This window comes from Meriones unguiculatus, chromosome 12 (genome assembly GCF_030254825.1).
Source record: "Meriones unguiculatus strain TT.TT164.6M chromosome 12, Bangor_MerUng_6.1, whole genome shotgun sequence".
Taxonomy (NCBI): Eukaryota; Metazoa; Chordata; class Mammalia; order Rodentia; family Muridae; genus Meriones; species Meriones unguiculatus.
Genome location: NC_083360.1, coordinates 31,289,184 through 31,304,257, shown reverse-complemented (window position 1 = coordinate 31,304,257; position 15,074 = coordinate 31,289,184). Strand labels below are relative to the sequence as shown.

Here is a 15,074-nt window from a genome sequence, read left to right as displayed (position 1 = left end):
GTTCTTGGGTACCATGCAGACTGCTGTGGGTGGGGGTACTGAAAGGACAGGGATACTCCTGCGTAGCTCGACGCGTGGCTTGACGCACAGGATGCGTCTCACCTCAAAGCAGAAGTGAAAGAGGAACCTTTTTTTTTTTTTTTAATTGGTTTTTTGAGACAGTTTCTCTGTGTAGCCTTGGCTGTCCTGGACTCTCTTTGTAGACCAGTCTGGCCTCGAATGTATAGAGACCTGCCTGCCTCTGCCTCCCTGAGTGCTGGGATTACAGGCATGCACCACCATGACCAACTAGGAGGAACCATTATTACGAGACAAGGGGCAAGTCTCTTCACCCCTCAATATCTATTACAGGAACCAGGAGGGCGGCAGCCACCAGGAGCCAGCCTGGTTTGAGGAACCATGACTGCTAGAGGCTGGGTATGTGCATCCCTCCACACATATCTTGGGCTCTCTGAGCCGGCATCTTTTTGAAGCACCCTAATAACTGAATATAAAAATCAGTTTTTATAATTTAGACTCTGAGAGGAATGACTCAGTGCAAGTCCTGTCTCCTAGTAGAATCGAAACCAACGCCTCTCTGCAGAGAGGGATCTATATATCATTTATTGGCTCACTCACTAGCCACACATTTGCTGGCCATTGTCTCATCAATACATGCATCTTAACAGCTGTCTGCAGTACGCACAGAGAGAGAGCCATGCACATTGCTCATGATTCCCAGTATGACTCACAGAGGCACTTTCAGGGTGTCTAGCCATTGATGTCTTCATAAGGAAGAGGAAGGAAGCCCCAAAGTCCTTACTGCAGTGGCAGGTGGCCCCACCCCTAACTTTCAGATGGAAAGACAAGATGGTGCACAAACACCGTGAGTCAGGAGAGGACCTGGGACAAGATTTTGCCGCCATCTTAGGCCACTGATTCCACTGAGGACCTGTGGGTATGTCTTCTGTCCTGCAGGAATCCTGCTATGACTGTGCGCAAGAGTTCCACTGCTGCAGGAGCCTCTCGTATTTATCAGCTGCTTCTATCCTGAGGCTTTCACAGCCCAGATCCAGGCAGTTTTCTGGGAGCCCCAGGGCTGCCCACTAGCCTTTAGGAGGGTACCTAATGTCACACAGCCTCCCATTGCTCTCTGCAACAGCAAGGAGACAGAGCTCATCAGTGGCTCCCAGAAAAGCATTTCTGTGAGCATCTCAGGGAGGCGATGTCTAGTCTAGAGAGAAGCTGAAGGGATTGAAAGGGAAGAACGGCCCAGTCCTGAAAAGGCTGTGAGTAAAGAGGAATTTCAGGGCCAATGGACTCTGCTGGCTCCTGAATTCGCTGCTGCTAGGCCTGGGGAGTGATGGGTGTGCCAGTGGGCAGGCACTCTCCATGCTGACCGAGTTCCCAGCTGAAGCCTGGGACATGCACCTAGTTACTGAAACTGGGCTGTGTCACTAAATAGATAGGAGCACTTGACATTCTTTAGGTGTTCTTTTGCAGACACAGGGAAGCATGATAGAAAATAAAGGCCAATTTCTAATGCGTGCATATGTGTGTATGTACACAAGCATCTGCACAGCGTTCTGTAGCCACAGGAGGGAGAAGGACCTTAGACAGCAACAGAATACACAGTAACTATTGTAGCTGTGAAGTATACTTGGGGAACGTTTCCCAAAGGCCAGAGAGGCTGTGCAGCTGGGTGGGACCTCAAGCTACACCGAGTTTGAGGGGTGGCTTCTGGACGTTTTCCTGGAAACCTGGTGGGCAGCAGAAGTGGCAAAGAGTAGAGATGATGGGGCAGAGAAGTTCTGGCCATGAAGACTCTGAGATCCTGAGGCAGAAAGAAGCTTAGTGGGTCCAAGTGAGAGGAAGGGGTGTGGACCAGAAGAGGAGGTGAGACCCCATCACCCAGGACCATCAGGCAACACACCTTCAAGAGAAGGAAGCTGGGTGGACTCAGGAAAGCCTCCTCTGGCCTCTGTTCTGGCTTCTTTTCAATAAGAATGTGTTTGTCCTCCTTGCTAAGCTACTGAAAATTTGTGTTGGGTAAATACAGAGTGGGCAAGTACCTAGGCTGGGGCAGCCATGTTAAAGGGGCCTAAGAGAAGAACTTTTACTTTATGGTAGGTGGAGTACAGGCTGGCCTTTTAGCAGCCTTTCCTGAGGCTACAGTGCCTGCCTTTCTCTGGCGGTAGATTCTAGGAGACAGAGACAAGGACTGGCCTAGCTCCAATAACCAACCCCAAGCCGAGACAGGTTGGCCCCGCTCAGGCCTCAGTTTTCCCTCTATAAGCAATGGCCAGCAAACTCATTCTGTAATGCTTCTGAGGTCTGGCAGCCACCCCCACAGCCACGTGTCAGAGGAAGAGACCAAAGCTCAGGGTCATCACCAACAAGTGAAGCCCAAAACACAACAGATCAGAGCACAAAGGCAAAAGGCTGGGTGGGCAACATCATGGGGACCTGGCATAGAATCCATAGTCTGGCCCGAGGTGCCCACAAAAGAAAAGCAGGTGCTGTGGCAGTAGCCTCTGGTTATTTACAGGTAGAGAGCAGCTGATAATACCCACTGTGACCCAGGCATGGTGTTATCCACCTGTAATCCCAGCAATGCCAGGCTGAGCAAGGAGGATTGTAAGGCTGAGGCCATTCTGGGCTAAAGAAAGAGATGTTGTCTCAAAGTATGACAAAACAAAATAAACGACCAAACACACACACACACACACACACACACACACTGAGCTAAAGCTAAACAGGGCAGCAAGCAGCGTCCTGCAAAGCTCCCTCCAGGAGTGCCTGTGATCCATGCATGCGAGCTCTGCTTTATGGAGATTGCCTCCCTGAACCAGGAGAGGAAAGCCAAGGTGGCTCTACCCTTACAGAGCAACGTGCTCTTGCTGCTCATGGAACCTCAGAGCTCCATGGGACACCCCCTGAGTGAGGCGTATGCACAGACTGACTAGATCATGCCTGAGACACATCAAGAGAGGAGTGTCCTGGGAGAAGGGAAAGGGGTCCACCCGCCACCTCCTAAGGTGGAGCTTGGCTACAGCCTGAAGCCCTTTTCCACTCTGCCCCGACTTGCTGGGTGGGGCAGTGATCGACAGCAGGGAAGTGCCTCAGCACACAGCGAGTTGAGTTGGACCAAGTTGTCCAGACCCATGGGCTTTACTTGGTGATGACCCTGAGCTTGGGTCTCTTCCTCTGACACATGGCTGTGGGGGTGGCTGCCAGTCCTCAGAAGCATTGCAAGATGACCTTGATGGCCATTGTTAATAGAGGGAAAATGGAGGGTCCTGAGCAGGGAACCAACCTGTCTGAGGCTGGGCCAGACTGGGCCTCTGTGGTCTTCTTTCTCCTCCTTTCTCATGCCCTGATCATGCTCTGTCCTCTGCACAGTCCTCACACTGTGGGACCCCAACTTCCATCCCATCTATCTCCTATGCTCAGTTGCTTCCCAGGTCCTTCACTAGAGATATTGGGGGAACAGCAGCAAACTCATGGTGTTACAGCACAACTCTTGATTTAGCTGCGCACCTCGCCCCCAGCTCTCCTGAAGCCTGCCTCTCCCACAGTCTTCCCCAATTTAGTAACCACACCATCATCTACCCAGTCATTCAGGCAGAAAACCTTGGAATTACCCTACATTTTCCTTTCCCTCAGCCCCCTCATCTGATCCATTAGCAAAAACATATTGTAATCGACCTTTCCTCCCATCCCTTCCTACATCCGTGCAACCCAACTAAACTTGTCCGTCTGCATTTGCGGCATTGCAAAGGCAGGCACCCGGAATCCCAGCATTCCTACAGCAAGATGATGGGAGGCAGAGGCTGCGGGATCACCTGGGAGCTTGCAGGCCACTGATCTGGAGTACACAGTGGAGTAGAAACTAGAAGAGACCTTCCCTCAACAAGACAGAAGGTGAGCACCAATTTTTTGTTTTTTTTGTTTTCAAGACAGGGTTTCTCTGTGTAGCCTTGTCTGTCCTAGACTGGCTTTGTAGACCAGGCTGGCCTCAAACTCACAGAGATCCACCTGCCTCTGCTTCCCCGAGTGCTGGGATTAGTGCACCACCGTGCCCGGTGAGCATCAACTCTTAATAGTTGTCCTGAGACCTCCACATGCATGCTTGGGCCAACTCTCTCACACATACAAATATCAAACAAAGATTTTAAGAAGAGCCTAAATTACAAGATAAGCATACTCTAGGCCAGCGTCTCTAAAAGGAAAACATGGAGCTGGCCTGTAAATTCTTTAAGGGGGTAATCTCTTGCACTGGGGTTGTAGCTTGACAGTAGAGAGCATTTGCCTAGCATGTACGAGGACCTGAGTGGAATCTCTAACACCAAAGCCAAAAAACAAACCAAGCAGCAGAGAGCAAGACTCTTCCAAGTGCTCACATGACCCTTGTCTTTATTTGGGCAAGTTTTTAACCTCTCAGTGCTTTGGCTTTGTTATCTGTAATTCCGGGATAATAGCAGTGCTGACCTCACAGAGGTGAGATGAAGATTAAAGAATGGATGAGGACAGTGCTTACACCAACACAGCCGATGAGGCACTGAATGACATTGATTCTACTGTGATTATTACTGTTTGTCGTTGTGAGGTGGCATCCTGTTCTCAGTCCAAGCTGCTTTGTCCTCCTCCTTCAGTCTCCTGAGTGCTGGGATTATGGGATTGAGCTTCCATCACATCCAACTACATTATCACTTTAAAATTATTATCATCATCACCATTACCTCTGTTTAACTTCTTTTTTTAACTTTTAAAAAAGTATTTATTTGGGGCTGGAGGGATGGCTCAGAGGTTAAGAACATTGGCCGTTCTTCCAAAGGTCCTGAGTTCAATTCCCAGCAACTACATAGTGACTCATAACCATCTATAGTGAGATCTGGTGTACAGGCAGAATGAAGTATACATCATCTTAAACAATTTTAAAGTATTTATTTCTTTTATATATATGGATGTTTGGCCTGTACCATGTGCCAGCATGGTGCCCTCGGAGGTTGGAAGAGGCATCAGATCCTCTGGAGCTAGAGTTACAGATGGTTGTGAGCCTCCCTGTGGGTGCTGGGAATTGAGTCCAGGTCCTCTGCAGGAGTAGCAGCACGAACTCTAATCACAGAGCCAGCCCCCAGTTTTCTCAAAGAGGGAACTATTATTTGCTGTCTTTGAGAAATAATTACATGTAGATTTCACCACTTTTCATGGTCTGTACCTAATCTACTTAATACAAGAACCAGACTCAAACTAGCAAGTAAACCATAAGGTCCTTTATAGCAAATGTCTTTTCCTGTGGCTGGTCCCTCTGTAGTCACACTGGTCTCATTGCAGTTCTGTGTGTGATTCAGGCTCTGTGTGTGATCCAGGCTCTGTGTGTGATTTCTGTCTCTCTAAAACACTCGCCTGGAAGGTGCTTTTCCCTCTACACCTACTTATCACCCATTCTTCCTTCCACGTCAACTCGATCATTAGCATCTCATCTTGATCATTATCATAATCATATTCTAAACAGTGACTACGGGAAACCCTGTCATATCATATTCTGAGAGTATACGTTTCTATCCTCATCTATCTAACAAGTAACAAGGCAGTGTCCCTTCGGTTCCTGGTTTGAGGGTACAGTCTGTCATGGCAGAGAAGGCATGGTGGCAAGAGCTTGAGGCAGCTGGTTGCCCACGTTGCAATCACAGGCAGGAAGCAGGGTGCAGAGAAGGCTGCTGCTCAGCTTGCTTTCTCACTTTTCTCCAGTCTGAGATCCCAGCCCATGGCACAGGACTGCCTGCATACATGGTGAATCTTCTCAGTTACCTAAATTAGGTAATCTCTCATCCACATGCCAGAGGCTTGTCTCTTGAATGCTTCCAGATCCTGTAACTTGACAATCCATGTTAACCACCACACTAGATGTGACTGTGCTCTGAGATCATAAGTTTATACTATCTCCTCCACTTGCGTGTACCCTGTAACAGACCAAACTCCATGAGCACAGAGGCCAAATCATTCTTTCCCTATGTTGACACGGTTTTTTGCGTTATGGTAAATAGTAAATGATGACTTAGTAAGTGGATGAGTGGAATGAGAAATACAAGGCCAAAAATCCTCCAAGGGAATAATTTATTGTCCTTGCAGAAGCAACTCACTTTTCTCATGAGTATCCAGTCATGGGGCTGGAAGAGCTATCCTGACCTCAGTAGGTTCTGCTTGCTGGAATTTGATCTTGGGTGCTCACAGGCATCCTTGGCATGACAAAAGGAGAGAGAGGCTTTGCCCCACTAAGCAGAGATCAAAGCTGGGCATGAAGCTGCAGTGCGAGGGAGAAGTCTGTCTAGCCTCCCGTCTGTGTGCCAGATACATTCGCTTTTCCTTCCTTCTTGAGTCAGGGGAAGGATGAACCCTCCTGACACCAGAGCTCTGTGTTCTGGTTTCTCAGGCTGATGACACATTCTTTACTGGGTTAGAGCAGAGGTTCTGTAGACCTGGGCCAGTCTCCGACAGAGCCCACACTGGGACATGGCGAAATGAGAGCAACGGGGACTACATGGGGACTTTTTATAAAGCTAAATTAATTCTGAGATTGTCTGTCCTACATTTTTCTGTGTCAGGATGCCCTTTCTTTTATAAAACCAGGGTGACAGGAATTGATGGCTTTATGTCCTTGCTTGTCAAAATCACCTACTTAATTCTCTTTTGAAATGTGCTGGCCAGGGAAAGTGGCTGAGCTGGGATGAGGATGAAGGCTTGCTGGTTTCCAGATCCTAGCACCCTCTGTTCTGCAGCCCCTGGAGAGGATTCTACGCTGGGGAGATTCGAACACTGCAAGTTGTCGATGGACTACCACGCAGAGGAGACAGCCTTACTCCTGTTAAAACCGACGAGGCAGCCTGAGACTGGCACATCTCCCTGCCGTCAGTTTCCTCCTGAAGAGGCTGAAGTAAGTGGATCTCTGAGTTCCAGGTCAGCCTGGTCTACTTAGTGAGACTCTGTCTCAAAACAAACAAACAGACAGACAAAAGCAAAACAAAAACAGTTACACAAACCAAATATGCAGGCCTGTAAGACAGTGCCTCCCTGGAAGGCAGAGGCAGGCGGATCACTGTGAGTTCACCAGGACAGCCAAGGCTACACACACAGACTCTGTCTCAAAAACAAACAAATAAATACAAATCAACTGATTTCTATTAAGTCTTTCACAGGTGATTAGTCAGCAGCCGAAAGAGCTGTCTCAGCCTGCCAGTACCCACTCCTCAAACACGTGGGCAGTAGTGAAGGATCTTGGCCTTGAATTCACACAGACCTGTATTTTAGCACTAATATCACTACTTATTACATGTGTGATCTCGAGCAAATACATTTTTCTGTCACATAAAATGGGAGGTAGAAAGCCAAGCAGTGGTGACGCATGCCTTTAATCCCAGCACTTGGGAGGCAGAAGCAGGTGGATCTCTGTGAGTCTGAGGCCAGCCTGTATAGTCCAGGACAGCCCAGGCAAAGAAACCCTGCCTTGAAAAAATAAATAAATAAATAAATAAATAAATAAATAAACAAACAAATAATATTGTTAATATGTTATTGTTGTTATTACAAATACAATAAGCTACGATGGGAGGTAGACACTAGAGAAATGGCTCAGCAATTAAGAGCACTGGCTGCTCTTCCAGAGGACCTGGGTTGTAGTGGACTATTAATATTTATTATTGATTTATCTTTTAGATACTGGTTATTCCTAAACCAGCTGTATACCCAAATCATCACACAGAGACTAGGATTTATGTAACTAATCTAGAGCACAATGCTGGGCAGTAGTTACTCCATCCTAAACCTCCAAGTCCGAATAGTTTCCTCCCATTCAGATTTCCCACATTATACTTGCTTTTAGTCATATCTAAAAGCAAGTCCGGTTCATCTCTCCTCATTGTTCCAAGTCCTCTCTTCCTGACCTCTCCTCTCTTACTCCTCCCACTCACTTCTTTCTCTTCCCCTCGGGACCAGGATGTCCCACCCCATTCTCTCCATTGCTCAGCATTGGCTGGTCCTTTTATTGAAAATACAGAGAACAAATGGTGGCATGTTTACACAAACTTAAGACAGGTGATGCTTAGAATAAATATCACAATGCAGTGTCCAGATAGAAACCAGATAGTGGGGTAGAGAAATCAGCATTTGAATGAACAAGGGTAAATTGTATACAGTCCACATTATACCAACACTGGGTTTTATTCCCAACACCCACAGGACAACTCATAACTGGCTGGAACTCCAGTTCCAGTGGATCCGAAGTTCACGTCTAGCTTCTGCTGACACCAGGCATACATGCAGGCAAAATACCCATACACATAAAATAGAAAATGAAGTTGGAGGTGGATAGCGGATATAGGACAATGGCAGAGAACTTGCCTAGCAGTAGAATTCTCTGAGTTTGATCAAAAGCTCTGATGAAATAAACTGGAATGAAATAGAATAAATGGGTAATAATGGGAAGATCGGCCAGCCACAGACTAGAGGGAGATATGATTAGAATAGGTTTAAGGAAGCAAAATAAGGAGCAGCCTGTCATCTCTTCACTCGTTGATACATCCATTGAATTGTTCAAGGATCCTGTACTCATCTATACATTCATACATCTGTCCAACAATCCAGATGTTTCACATCTGTCCATTTATATACCCACCCACCCATGCATATGCTTCAGGCAGAGAACCGGACAGGATTGCTGCTCTCATGAAATTTACATCAAAGATCAAATAATGACACAAATACATGCAAAATTGTGCCTATACGTGCATGCTGGCACATGCCTTTGATCCCAGAACTGGGAAAGCAGAGGCAGGCAGATCTCTGAGTGTAAGGCTGGCCTGATCTGCAGAGCAAGTTCTAGGACTCTAAGGGCTACACAGAGAAACCCTGTCTTGGGCGGGAGGTGGAGGGAGAAGGAGGGAGGAAGAGAGAGAGAGAAAAGCAAAGAAAGACAGGGAGCCATGGTAGGCTGGAGAGATGGCTCAGTTATGAAGAGCACTGGCTTCACTTTCAGAAAACCCAGGTTCAATTCCCAGCACCCACATGGCAGCCCACAACTGTCTGTCACTCCAGTTCCAGGGGACCTCATGGCCTCTTCCGTCCTCCTCAAGAACTGAGCATGAACACTGTGCACAGATACGCATGTAGGCAAAACACCCATGTGCATAAAACAGAAGTAAACAGCTTATTAAAAAAAATAGAAAGGGAGACACGGTGCCAGGAAGACCCACCACAGGACAGACAAACCTGGCCGCAGAGCCTTTGAAAACTCTTGACGGAGGTAAGCACTGAGCTGAGAGCCGAAGGGTAAGCAGGACTGGCTAGAATAACAGGGTTGTGGTGGAGAACATTTTAGAGGGAGAAGGAAGACCATGCCCCAGGGCAGGATGAAGCTGGGGGAGAAAGGCATCTCAGGCCTGCTAACGACTTTTGCTTTTACCTTTAGAAGGTTTAAGTAAGCAGCACAGGGCATGATCATATTTGCAGTTTTAAAGTTTTTCTCAGCTGTGGTTATGGGAAATGGCAGTCGGGGGTGGGATGGGCAAGCATAAAAGGCTGAAGCCTGAGGGAATTGAATGTGTAGTTGTTCAAAATGAAACAAATGCATAATGGAACCCTGGGCTAGTGAGGCAGTGGGGGAGAAGATGAGTGCACTGTCTCAAGGACCACTTAGGAGATAAAATGGCCATGACTTAGCAATGTATTCCAGGAAGGATGGGGGTGAGAGAGTTGCCTAGGATGAGACCCGGGTTTCTGGATAGAACTGTTGCCAGGCAACAGAGTGAAAGCCAGAAGGGAGTGGGGAAAGCCTGCGACATGCTTTCCCCTGCAGTTGTTATCAAGTCCATGTTTGCAAAACGAAAGGCGTTTGGATGTATGGCTCGCGGTTGCTTACTAAGGAAGAAAGTCCACCTCCCAGAGGTTGTATGATGCAGGCAAGCAGGAGCTAAGGCTTGGTCATGACTTCATATCTAGTAAGCTGTGTGACTTTAAGAGGCAGCTTCACCTTTCTGGGCATGAGCACTAGAAAGAATGGCCGGCTTAGCCTGGAAACTTACAGGTTAATAGACTGTCCAGCCTTGTTGTGTCCACTGTCCCTATTAAGGGGTCTGCTCCTTGGGAAAGTGTTTACTACAGATTCATTTTTGCTAGAGCATAAAGGTGAAAAAGCATAAGAGTGTAACCAGCAGAGCCCATTTGCTTCCTCTGCTCATTTTACAGAAGGAGATGGTGTCTGGATCAGACCCTTGTTTCTGTTCTACCCTGCCCGCAGGAGGAGAGGTTAAGCAGTTTGCTCAAAGCCACAAAGCTGGGGGACAAAAGCGCACCCTTTTGGAGTGAGTCCCATGTTTCTTTTCTTACTTGGGGCTGGGATCTTTCTGCATCCTACCCAGCTCTTCCTAGGTCAGCTGTGTGGGGCCAGGCGGAACTGTGGGGACAGGCTAAGGTCACAGACACAGATGGTGCTGAGCGCGTGGGGTGAGGGGATGGCTAAAGCTTTGTCCTGCTAAGCTGGAGTCATTTCTGACTCTTGGCAGATACAGTCTACCCCTGCTATGCTCCTGAATGTCCTCCTGGAAATGCAAAGGGAGCTTTGGGGAAAGAGGGGCAGGTGGGTGCTGAAAACCCAGCCTGTTCCCCTTCCCTGCCCCTGCAAATGAGACATGAAAACATGGCTTGAACCTGCTGCTGAGGTTTCCATGGTGGCTCCACTCTGCCGCCCTTCCTATTGGCTAAGACCTGCTCTGGCTTCAACAGAGGCTCAGATATGGGTCTCTTTCCTGATTGGCCAGCTTGTGCTGCAGCGCCATGGCAACAGAGACAGAGGGACCAGTCTCTGCAGAGACTTGAGTCACCATGTACCTGGGGTGGGCTAAGATCCATGGGGCTGTCTGCAGAGGGTGGAACGAGGGACAGGTAACCTCTGAGCAAGTTCATACTCAAGCATTGGCCTCTCAGGGCTTTAGGGTTAGGCGAGGCTTCTCCTCACACTGTCTATTTTGTATCTTGCAGCAGCTGCTTATTCTTCCTTTTTCTCCAGGGCTTTTATGCTCTGTAGGAGGGGGGAAAAAAAAAAGAACAAAAAAATCTAACTTATTTTCCCAAATTCATATAAACCACAAGCCAGGATCTGAGTTTATATTGTATTGTCTGATTGGCTTGAAAGGGCTATTGTGAGAGAATGCAGGGGTCTTTTCTTTTAATAACTAGCCCTCTTTTTATCTGTCAAGCATCGAACGCTTTTCAAAATACTCTTCCATCTAAAATATCATCTCAACGGCCCTAGGAGTTGTATCAGCTAGGACTCAACCGCTCCCTTCGCACATAGACGCCAGAGCACAGAGGAGCCAGGAGACTTGCTTTGTGTCACATAGCACCCACATTGGACTGTCCGCCCTCCCGAACACTTGTCAAAGCTGCATAACAAATGGTCGCCTTCACTACCCTGGGGGCTCCCAGAAGCTGATAGAATTAGGCAGCCAGGGCTGGGTTTAGTAGCTCATACCTGTAACCCCAATACTCAGGAAGCTGAGGTAGGAGACTTGCTGTGTGTTCCAGGCCAGCATGGGCTACAAAGTGGATTTTAGGCCAACCTGGGCTACAGTGTAGGCCCCTGTCTCAACATAAATATAAATCAAAACGAGCACCAAGTATATTTGCTCGCGCTGGAGCAAGGAGCATCACTCAGTCACCGAGCGTGTGCTGCTACATGTGAGACTCTAGGCTTGTTCCCCAGGATAACTTTTGAGACAGGGTTTCTCTCTGTAGCCATGGCTGACTTGGAACTTGCTTTGTAGACCAAGCAAGCTTGCTTTGGACTCAGGGGTACACCTGTCTCTGCCTGGGATTAGAGGCATGAGCCACCATACCTGGCACCCCATATTTTTAAAAAGAGAGAATTAGGTACCTGGACCTAGAGTCCCATACCATGACCTTAGCCCCTCCTAGTTAACTCCTAAACGTGGCTCTGGTCCCCAGAAGAGTCCACGTTTAACTGCAAACCCTGCTCGGTCCCTCTCTTATATACCAGCAGGCGAAGAAATACTCCCAGCCGCCCCTCTGGTCAGCTTAACTGTAGATCTGAAGCCTTGTGTGTCGAGTGGGCCTGACTCACTGAACATTCATCCATAGTCTCAACGCTTCTCGGTCTGCCTGCTCCTAGCTACAGGAGCCTGGGAAGGTTATTAATGAGTGTCCTGCCCACATGTATGTATATGTGCTGTGTGTGTGCTTGCTGTCCTCAGAGGCCAGAGGAAGGGGGTCAGATTTCCTGGAAATGGAGTTACAGTCGGCCCTGAGCCTCCATGTGTGCGCTGGGAACCGAGCCCTGGGTCTTCTGCAAGAGCAGTAAGTGCTTTTAACTGCTGAGCCATCATCTGTCCAGCCCTGGCAAGGTCTTAAACCATGACTCCAAAAACAAGGGCCCTAGAGCTCGGCCCTGGGCGCGCTCCCACAGACAGCGAGCAGCAGCTCCGTGCGCTCTGCCGGCTCAGGCTCCTGTTCCCTGGGTGTGCACTCCTCTTCAACTGATCCTGCAGTTATGGATCAATTTCTTGGCACAGGAAATTGCAGACTCTGAGGACTGGCTTTGTGTAAAGGAATCTGAAGTAGTTGTTTCCCAAGGAATGACTCAGCAGCCCTAGCCGGAGGGCTGGGCAGTAGAAACAGAAGAAAGAAACCCCCAGTTGCTCTCTTAGTTCAAATCTAAACTGAAGGCAAATATTCTGTATGTTTCTTTCTTTCCTAGCTTCCTGACGTTCTTGCCTTGGAAACAGAGGCCAGCCACTAGGCCCACCCTCCTGCCCTTCCCGGAGCAATGGTTCCGAAGATGACCAGGTGAAAAGCTCACACCCAGTGCACTGCTCTCCTAAGAGCCACACCTGCAGCCAGCAGACACACAGCTTTTTGTTGTTGTTGTTCTGTTTTGTTTTGTTTTGTTTTGTTTTGTTTTGTTTTGTTTTCGAGACAGGGTTTCTTTGTGTAGCCTCGGCTGTCTTGGACTTACTGTGTAGACCAGGCTGGCCTCAAATTCACAGAGATCCACCCACCGAGTGCTGAGATTACAGGTGTGCACCACTGTGCCTGGCTGATACACAGCTCTTTTACAACAGTTAGAAGCATCTTTCCTGTCCCAGACATCAAGACACTGGAGACATGGGGGGACAGACTGTGATCGGCCCTGCTTCCATGGAAACTGTAGCCCAGAGTAGGAGATGGACAGCAAGTCCAAATGTGACTCCAACGGGGTCTCGGATGGTGATGAAAGTCTTGGATTGAATGGAACAGGGTAAAGAGACAGTCATAAACTAGTGGTGGATAGGGGTTGGAGGGAGGATGGGGGTGGATGAAGATAGCCAGGAAAGGTTTCTTTGAGGAGGGGCAACTGAACAGATATCTAGGTGACAAGCAATTTTTTTAGCTCTCTTTGACCACATAACAGGTCTTTTAAACTTAACACCTGATCTATATCCAGGCAGACCTTCCAAGCATTGGCTATTGGCTGTTATGTGGCCTTTCATCCTCCAGTTGCCTAGACCAGCCTCTGTGGTAGTCCAGGAGTGTCATTCCAAGAGAATGAAGGTGGACAGTTGAAACCTGTGGAAGCCTAGGGTAACAAAGGGTGGCTTCTGCTGCACTGAATTGTCAAGGAAAGTCACAAGGGCAGCCTGGATTCAGGGAGTAGATGGAGAAAAAGATGCAAGTTCTTTCTAACAATTTTATTTTTATTTTTAGTTGTGTGTGTATGTTTGTCTTCGAGTGCTGTAAAAAATATGGGGCCCAGGAAAGGCCTGGAGGAGATGAAATTCCGACTGGGCCAGGGAAAGAACTTGTAGGCACACAGATTTGATTAAAGGAAGGGAAGCCTTTGAAACAGACACAAGAAACTACTTAGGGCACGGGAGGAGGTGCCAGTGCTGGATAACCTCCGGGGCTTCCAGGAAGAAGCAAGGAAGATGCTTCAGAGGCCTAAAGGATGAGTCAGCCCAAGCACCAGAGGCAGTGGGAGAAACAGGACATAGCAAGAGGGTCATTAGGGAAGGGACGATTTCTTCCAAGAGGCCAGAGGGAAGCAAAGTTAGGGATCACGTTGTCTGAAGCAGAGAGTTCAGAAGAAGGGGGTGACGAGCTCGGTGCCATCTTAAGACCCTAGTCTTTTTCCCTGAAGACACTAGACACAGGATGCCTGACTTAGCAAATACAGGCTGTGCTGTAAATGTTCAGGTGAATGACAATGCTTTTCAATATGTGTGCACATATAAGGATTTGGGCCACCCTTGCTCTGAAGCACCTTCTGAGATCAGCTGACCTTCACCTCCTGCATCCTCTTTAGTGTCCCTCTGTCCCCATGTAGGATCACAGAATGGATTTAAGCACTGAGATGATGTGGTCAGACTTTAGCTAGGAAGCTGATTGGATTTGTGGGAAGTTACACCAGGAGGAGATCAGGAGGAGGTGGGGGGCAGGTGAGGTTTCTACTATTGTCCTGGCCTCCAAAGGGAAAGTCATTGTGAACCCATCTGCCTTTCCCACCAGGCGGATGACCATGAGTAAACTTCCCAGCTGGCAAAGTCCTAGGGATTGCTGATCTGGTCAGCCCCAGCTCTGCATGTAGACATCTGGACCACATGGCCTCTTTGGCCCTCAGCATCCTCATCTGATAGGCCGAGGGGTCAGGTAATGGGGGTCATCCAACACAGGCTCTGATACCCCTCCAGGTATGGGACCATGATAAAGACATTTGGCTCCAAACTCCCTTTCCTTCTGTCTTGTGCTGTTCTTTCCCTGGCCACTGAGTCCACAAAGGGCCCTTCACATCTTGCCTGGAAGAAGAGGCTCCACATTATAGAGGGCTAGTACATTTGTGCTAGCAAATCCTCTGCAAATCCTTGCCTCAACTTGCCCATTCCTCAGTTAGCAGGCTGAGGCTCTGATCATAGAGCTTCGCATGGTGGTCTAGCTGGCGCCAGCACTCTCCCTGTCCACTGTCTCCAGGAAACTTCCCCAGGAGCCCCTAATCCCCCTTTTATTTAGGACTTGCGCTCAGTCAGCAGTCTTGTTGTCCCACTGCAGGC

The 15,074-nt window shown here is 48.4% G+C and overlaps 1 long non-coding RNA gene across 5 annotated transcripts; it reads left to right on the top strand.

Annotated features, from left to right (window-relative positions):
- The first annotated feature begins 844 nt into the window (after positions 1–844).
- On the top strand, positions 845–14,793 carry LOC132646803 (uncharacterized). Of its 5 annotated transcripts, XR_009585073.1 has the most exons (7): positions 845–937; positions 3,761–3,903; positions 6,691–6,916; positions 10,222–10,337; positions 12,246–12,348; positions 12,749–12,837; positions 14,536–14,792. It is a non-coding gene; the product is annotated as an uncharacterized LOC132646803 (long non-coding RNA). The 5 variants fall into 5 exon arrangements; XR_009585072.1 differs by lacking the exon at positions 845–937 and having other exon boundaries at positions 3,591–3,903; positions 10,274–10,337; positions 14,536–14,793; XR_009585070.1 differs by lacking the exon at positions 845–937 and having other exon boundaries at positions 3,591–3,903; positions 14,536–14,793.
- The last annotated feature ends 281 nt before the right edge of the window (positions 14,794–15,074 follow it).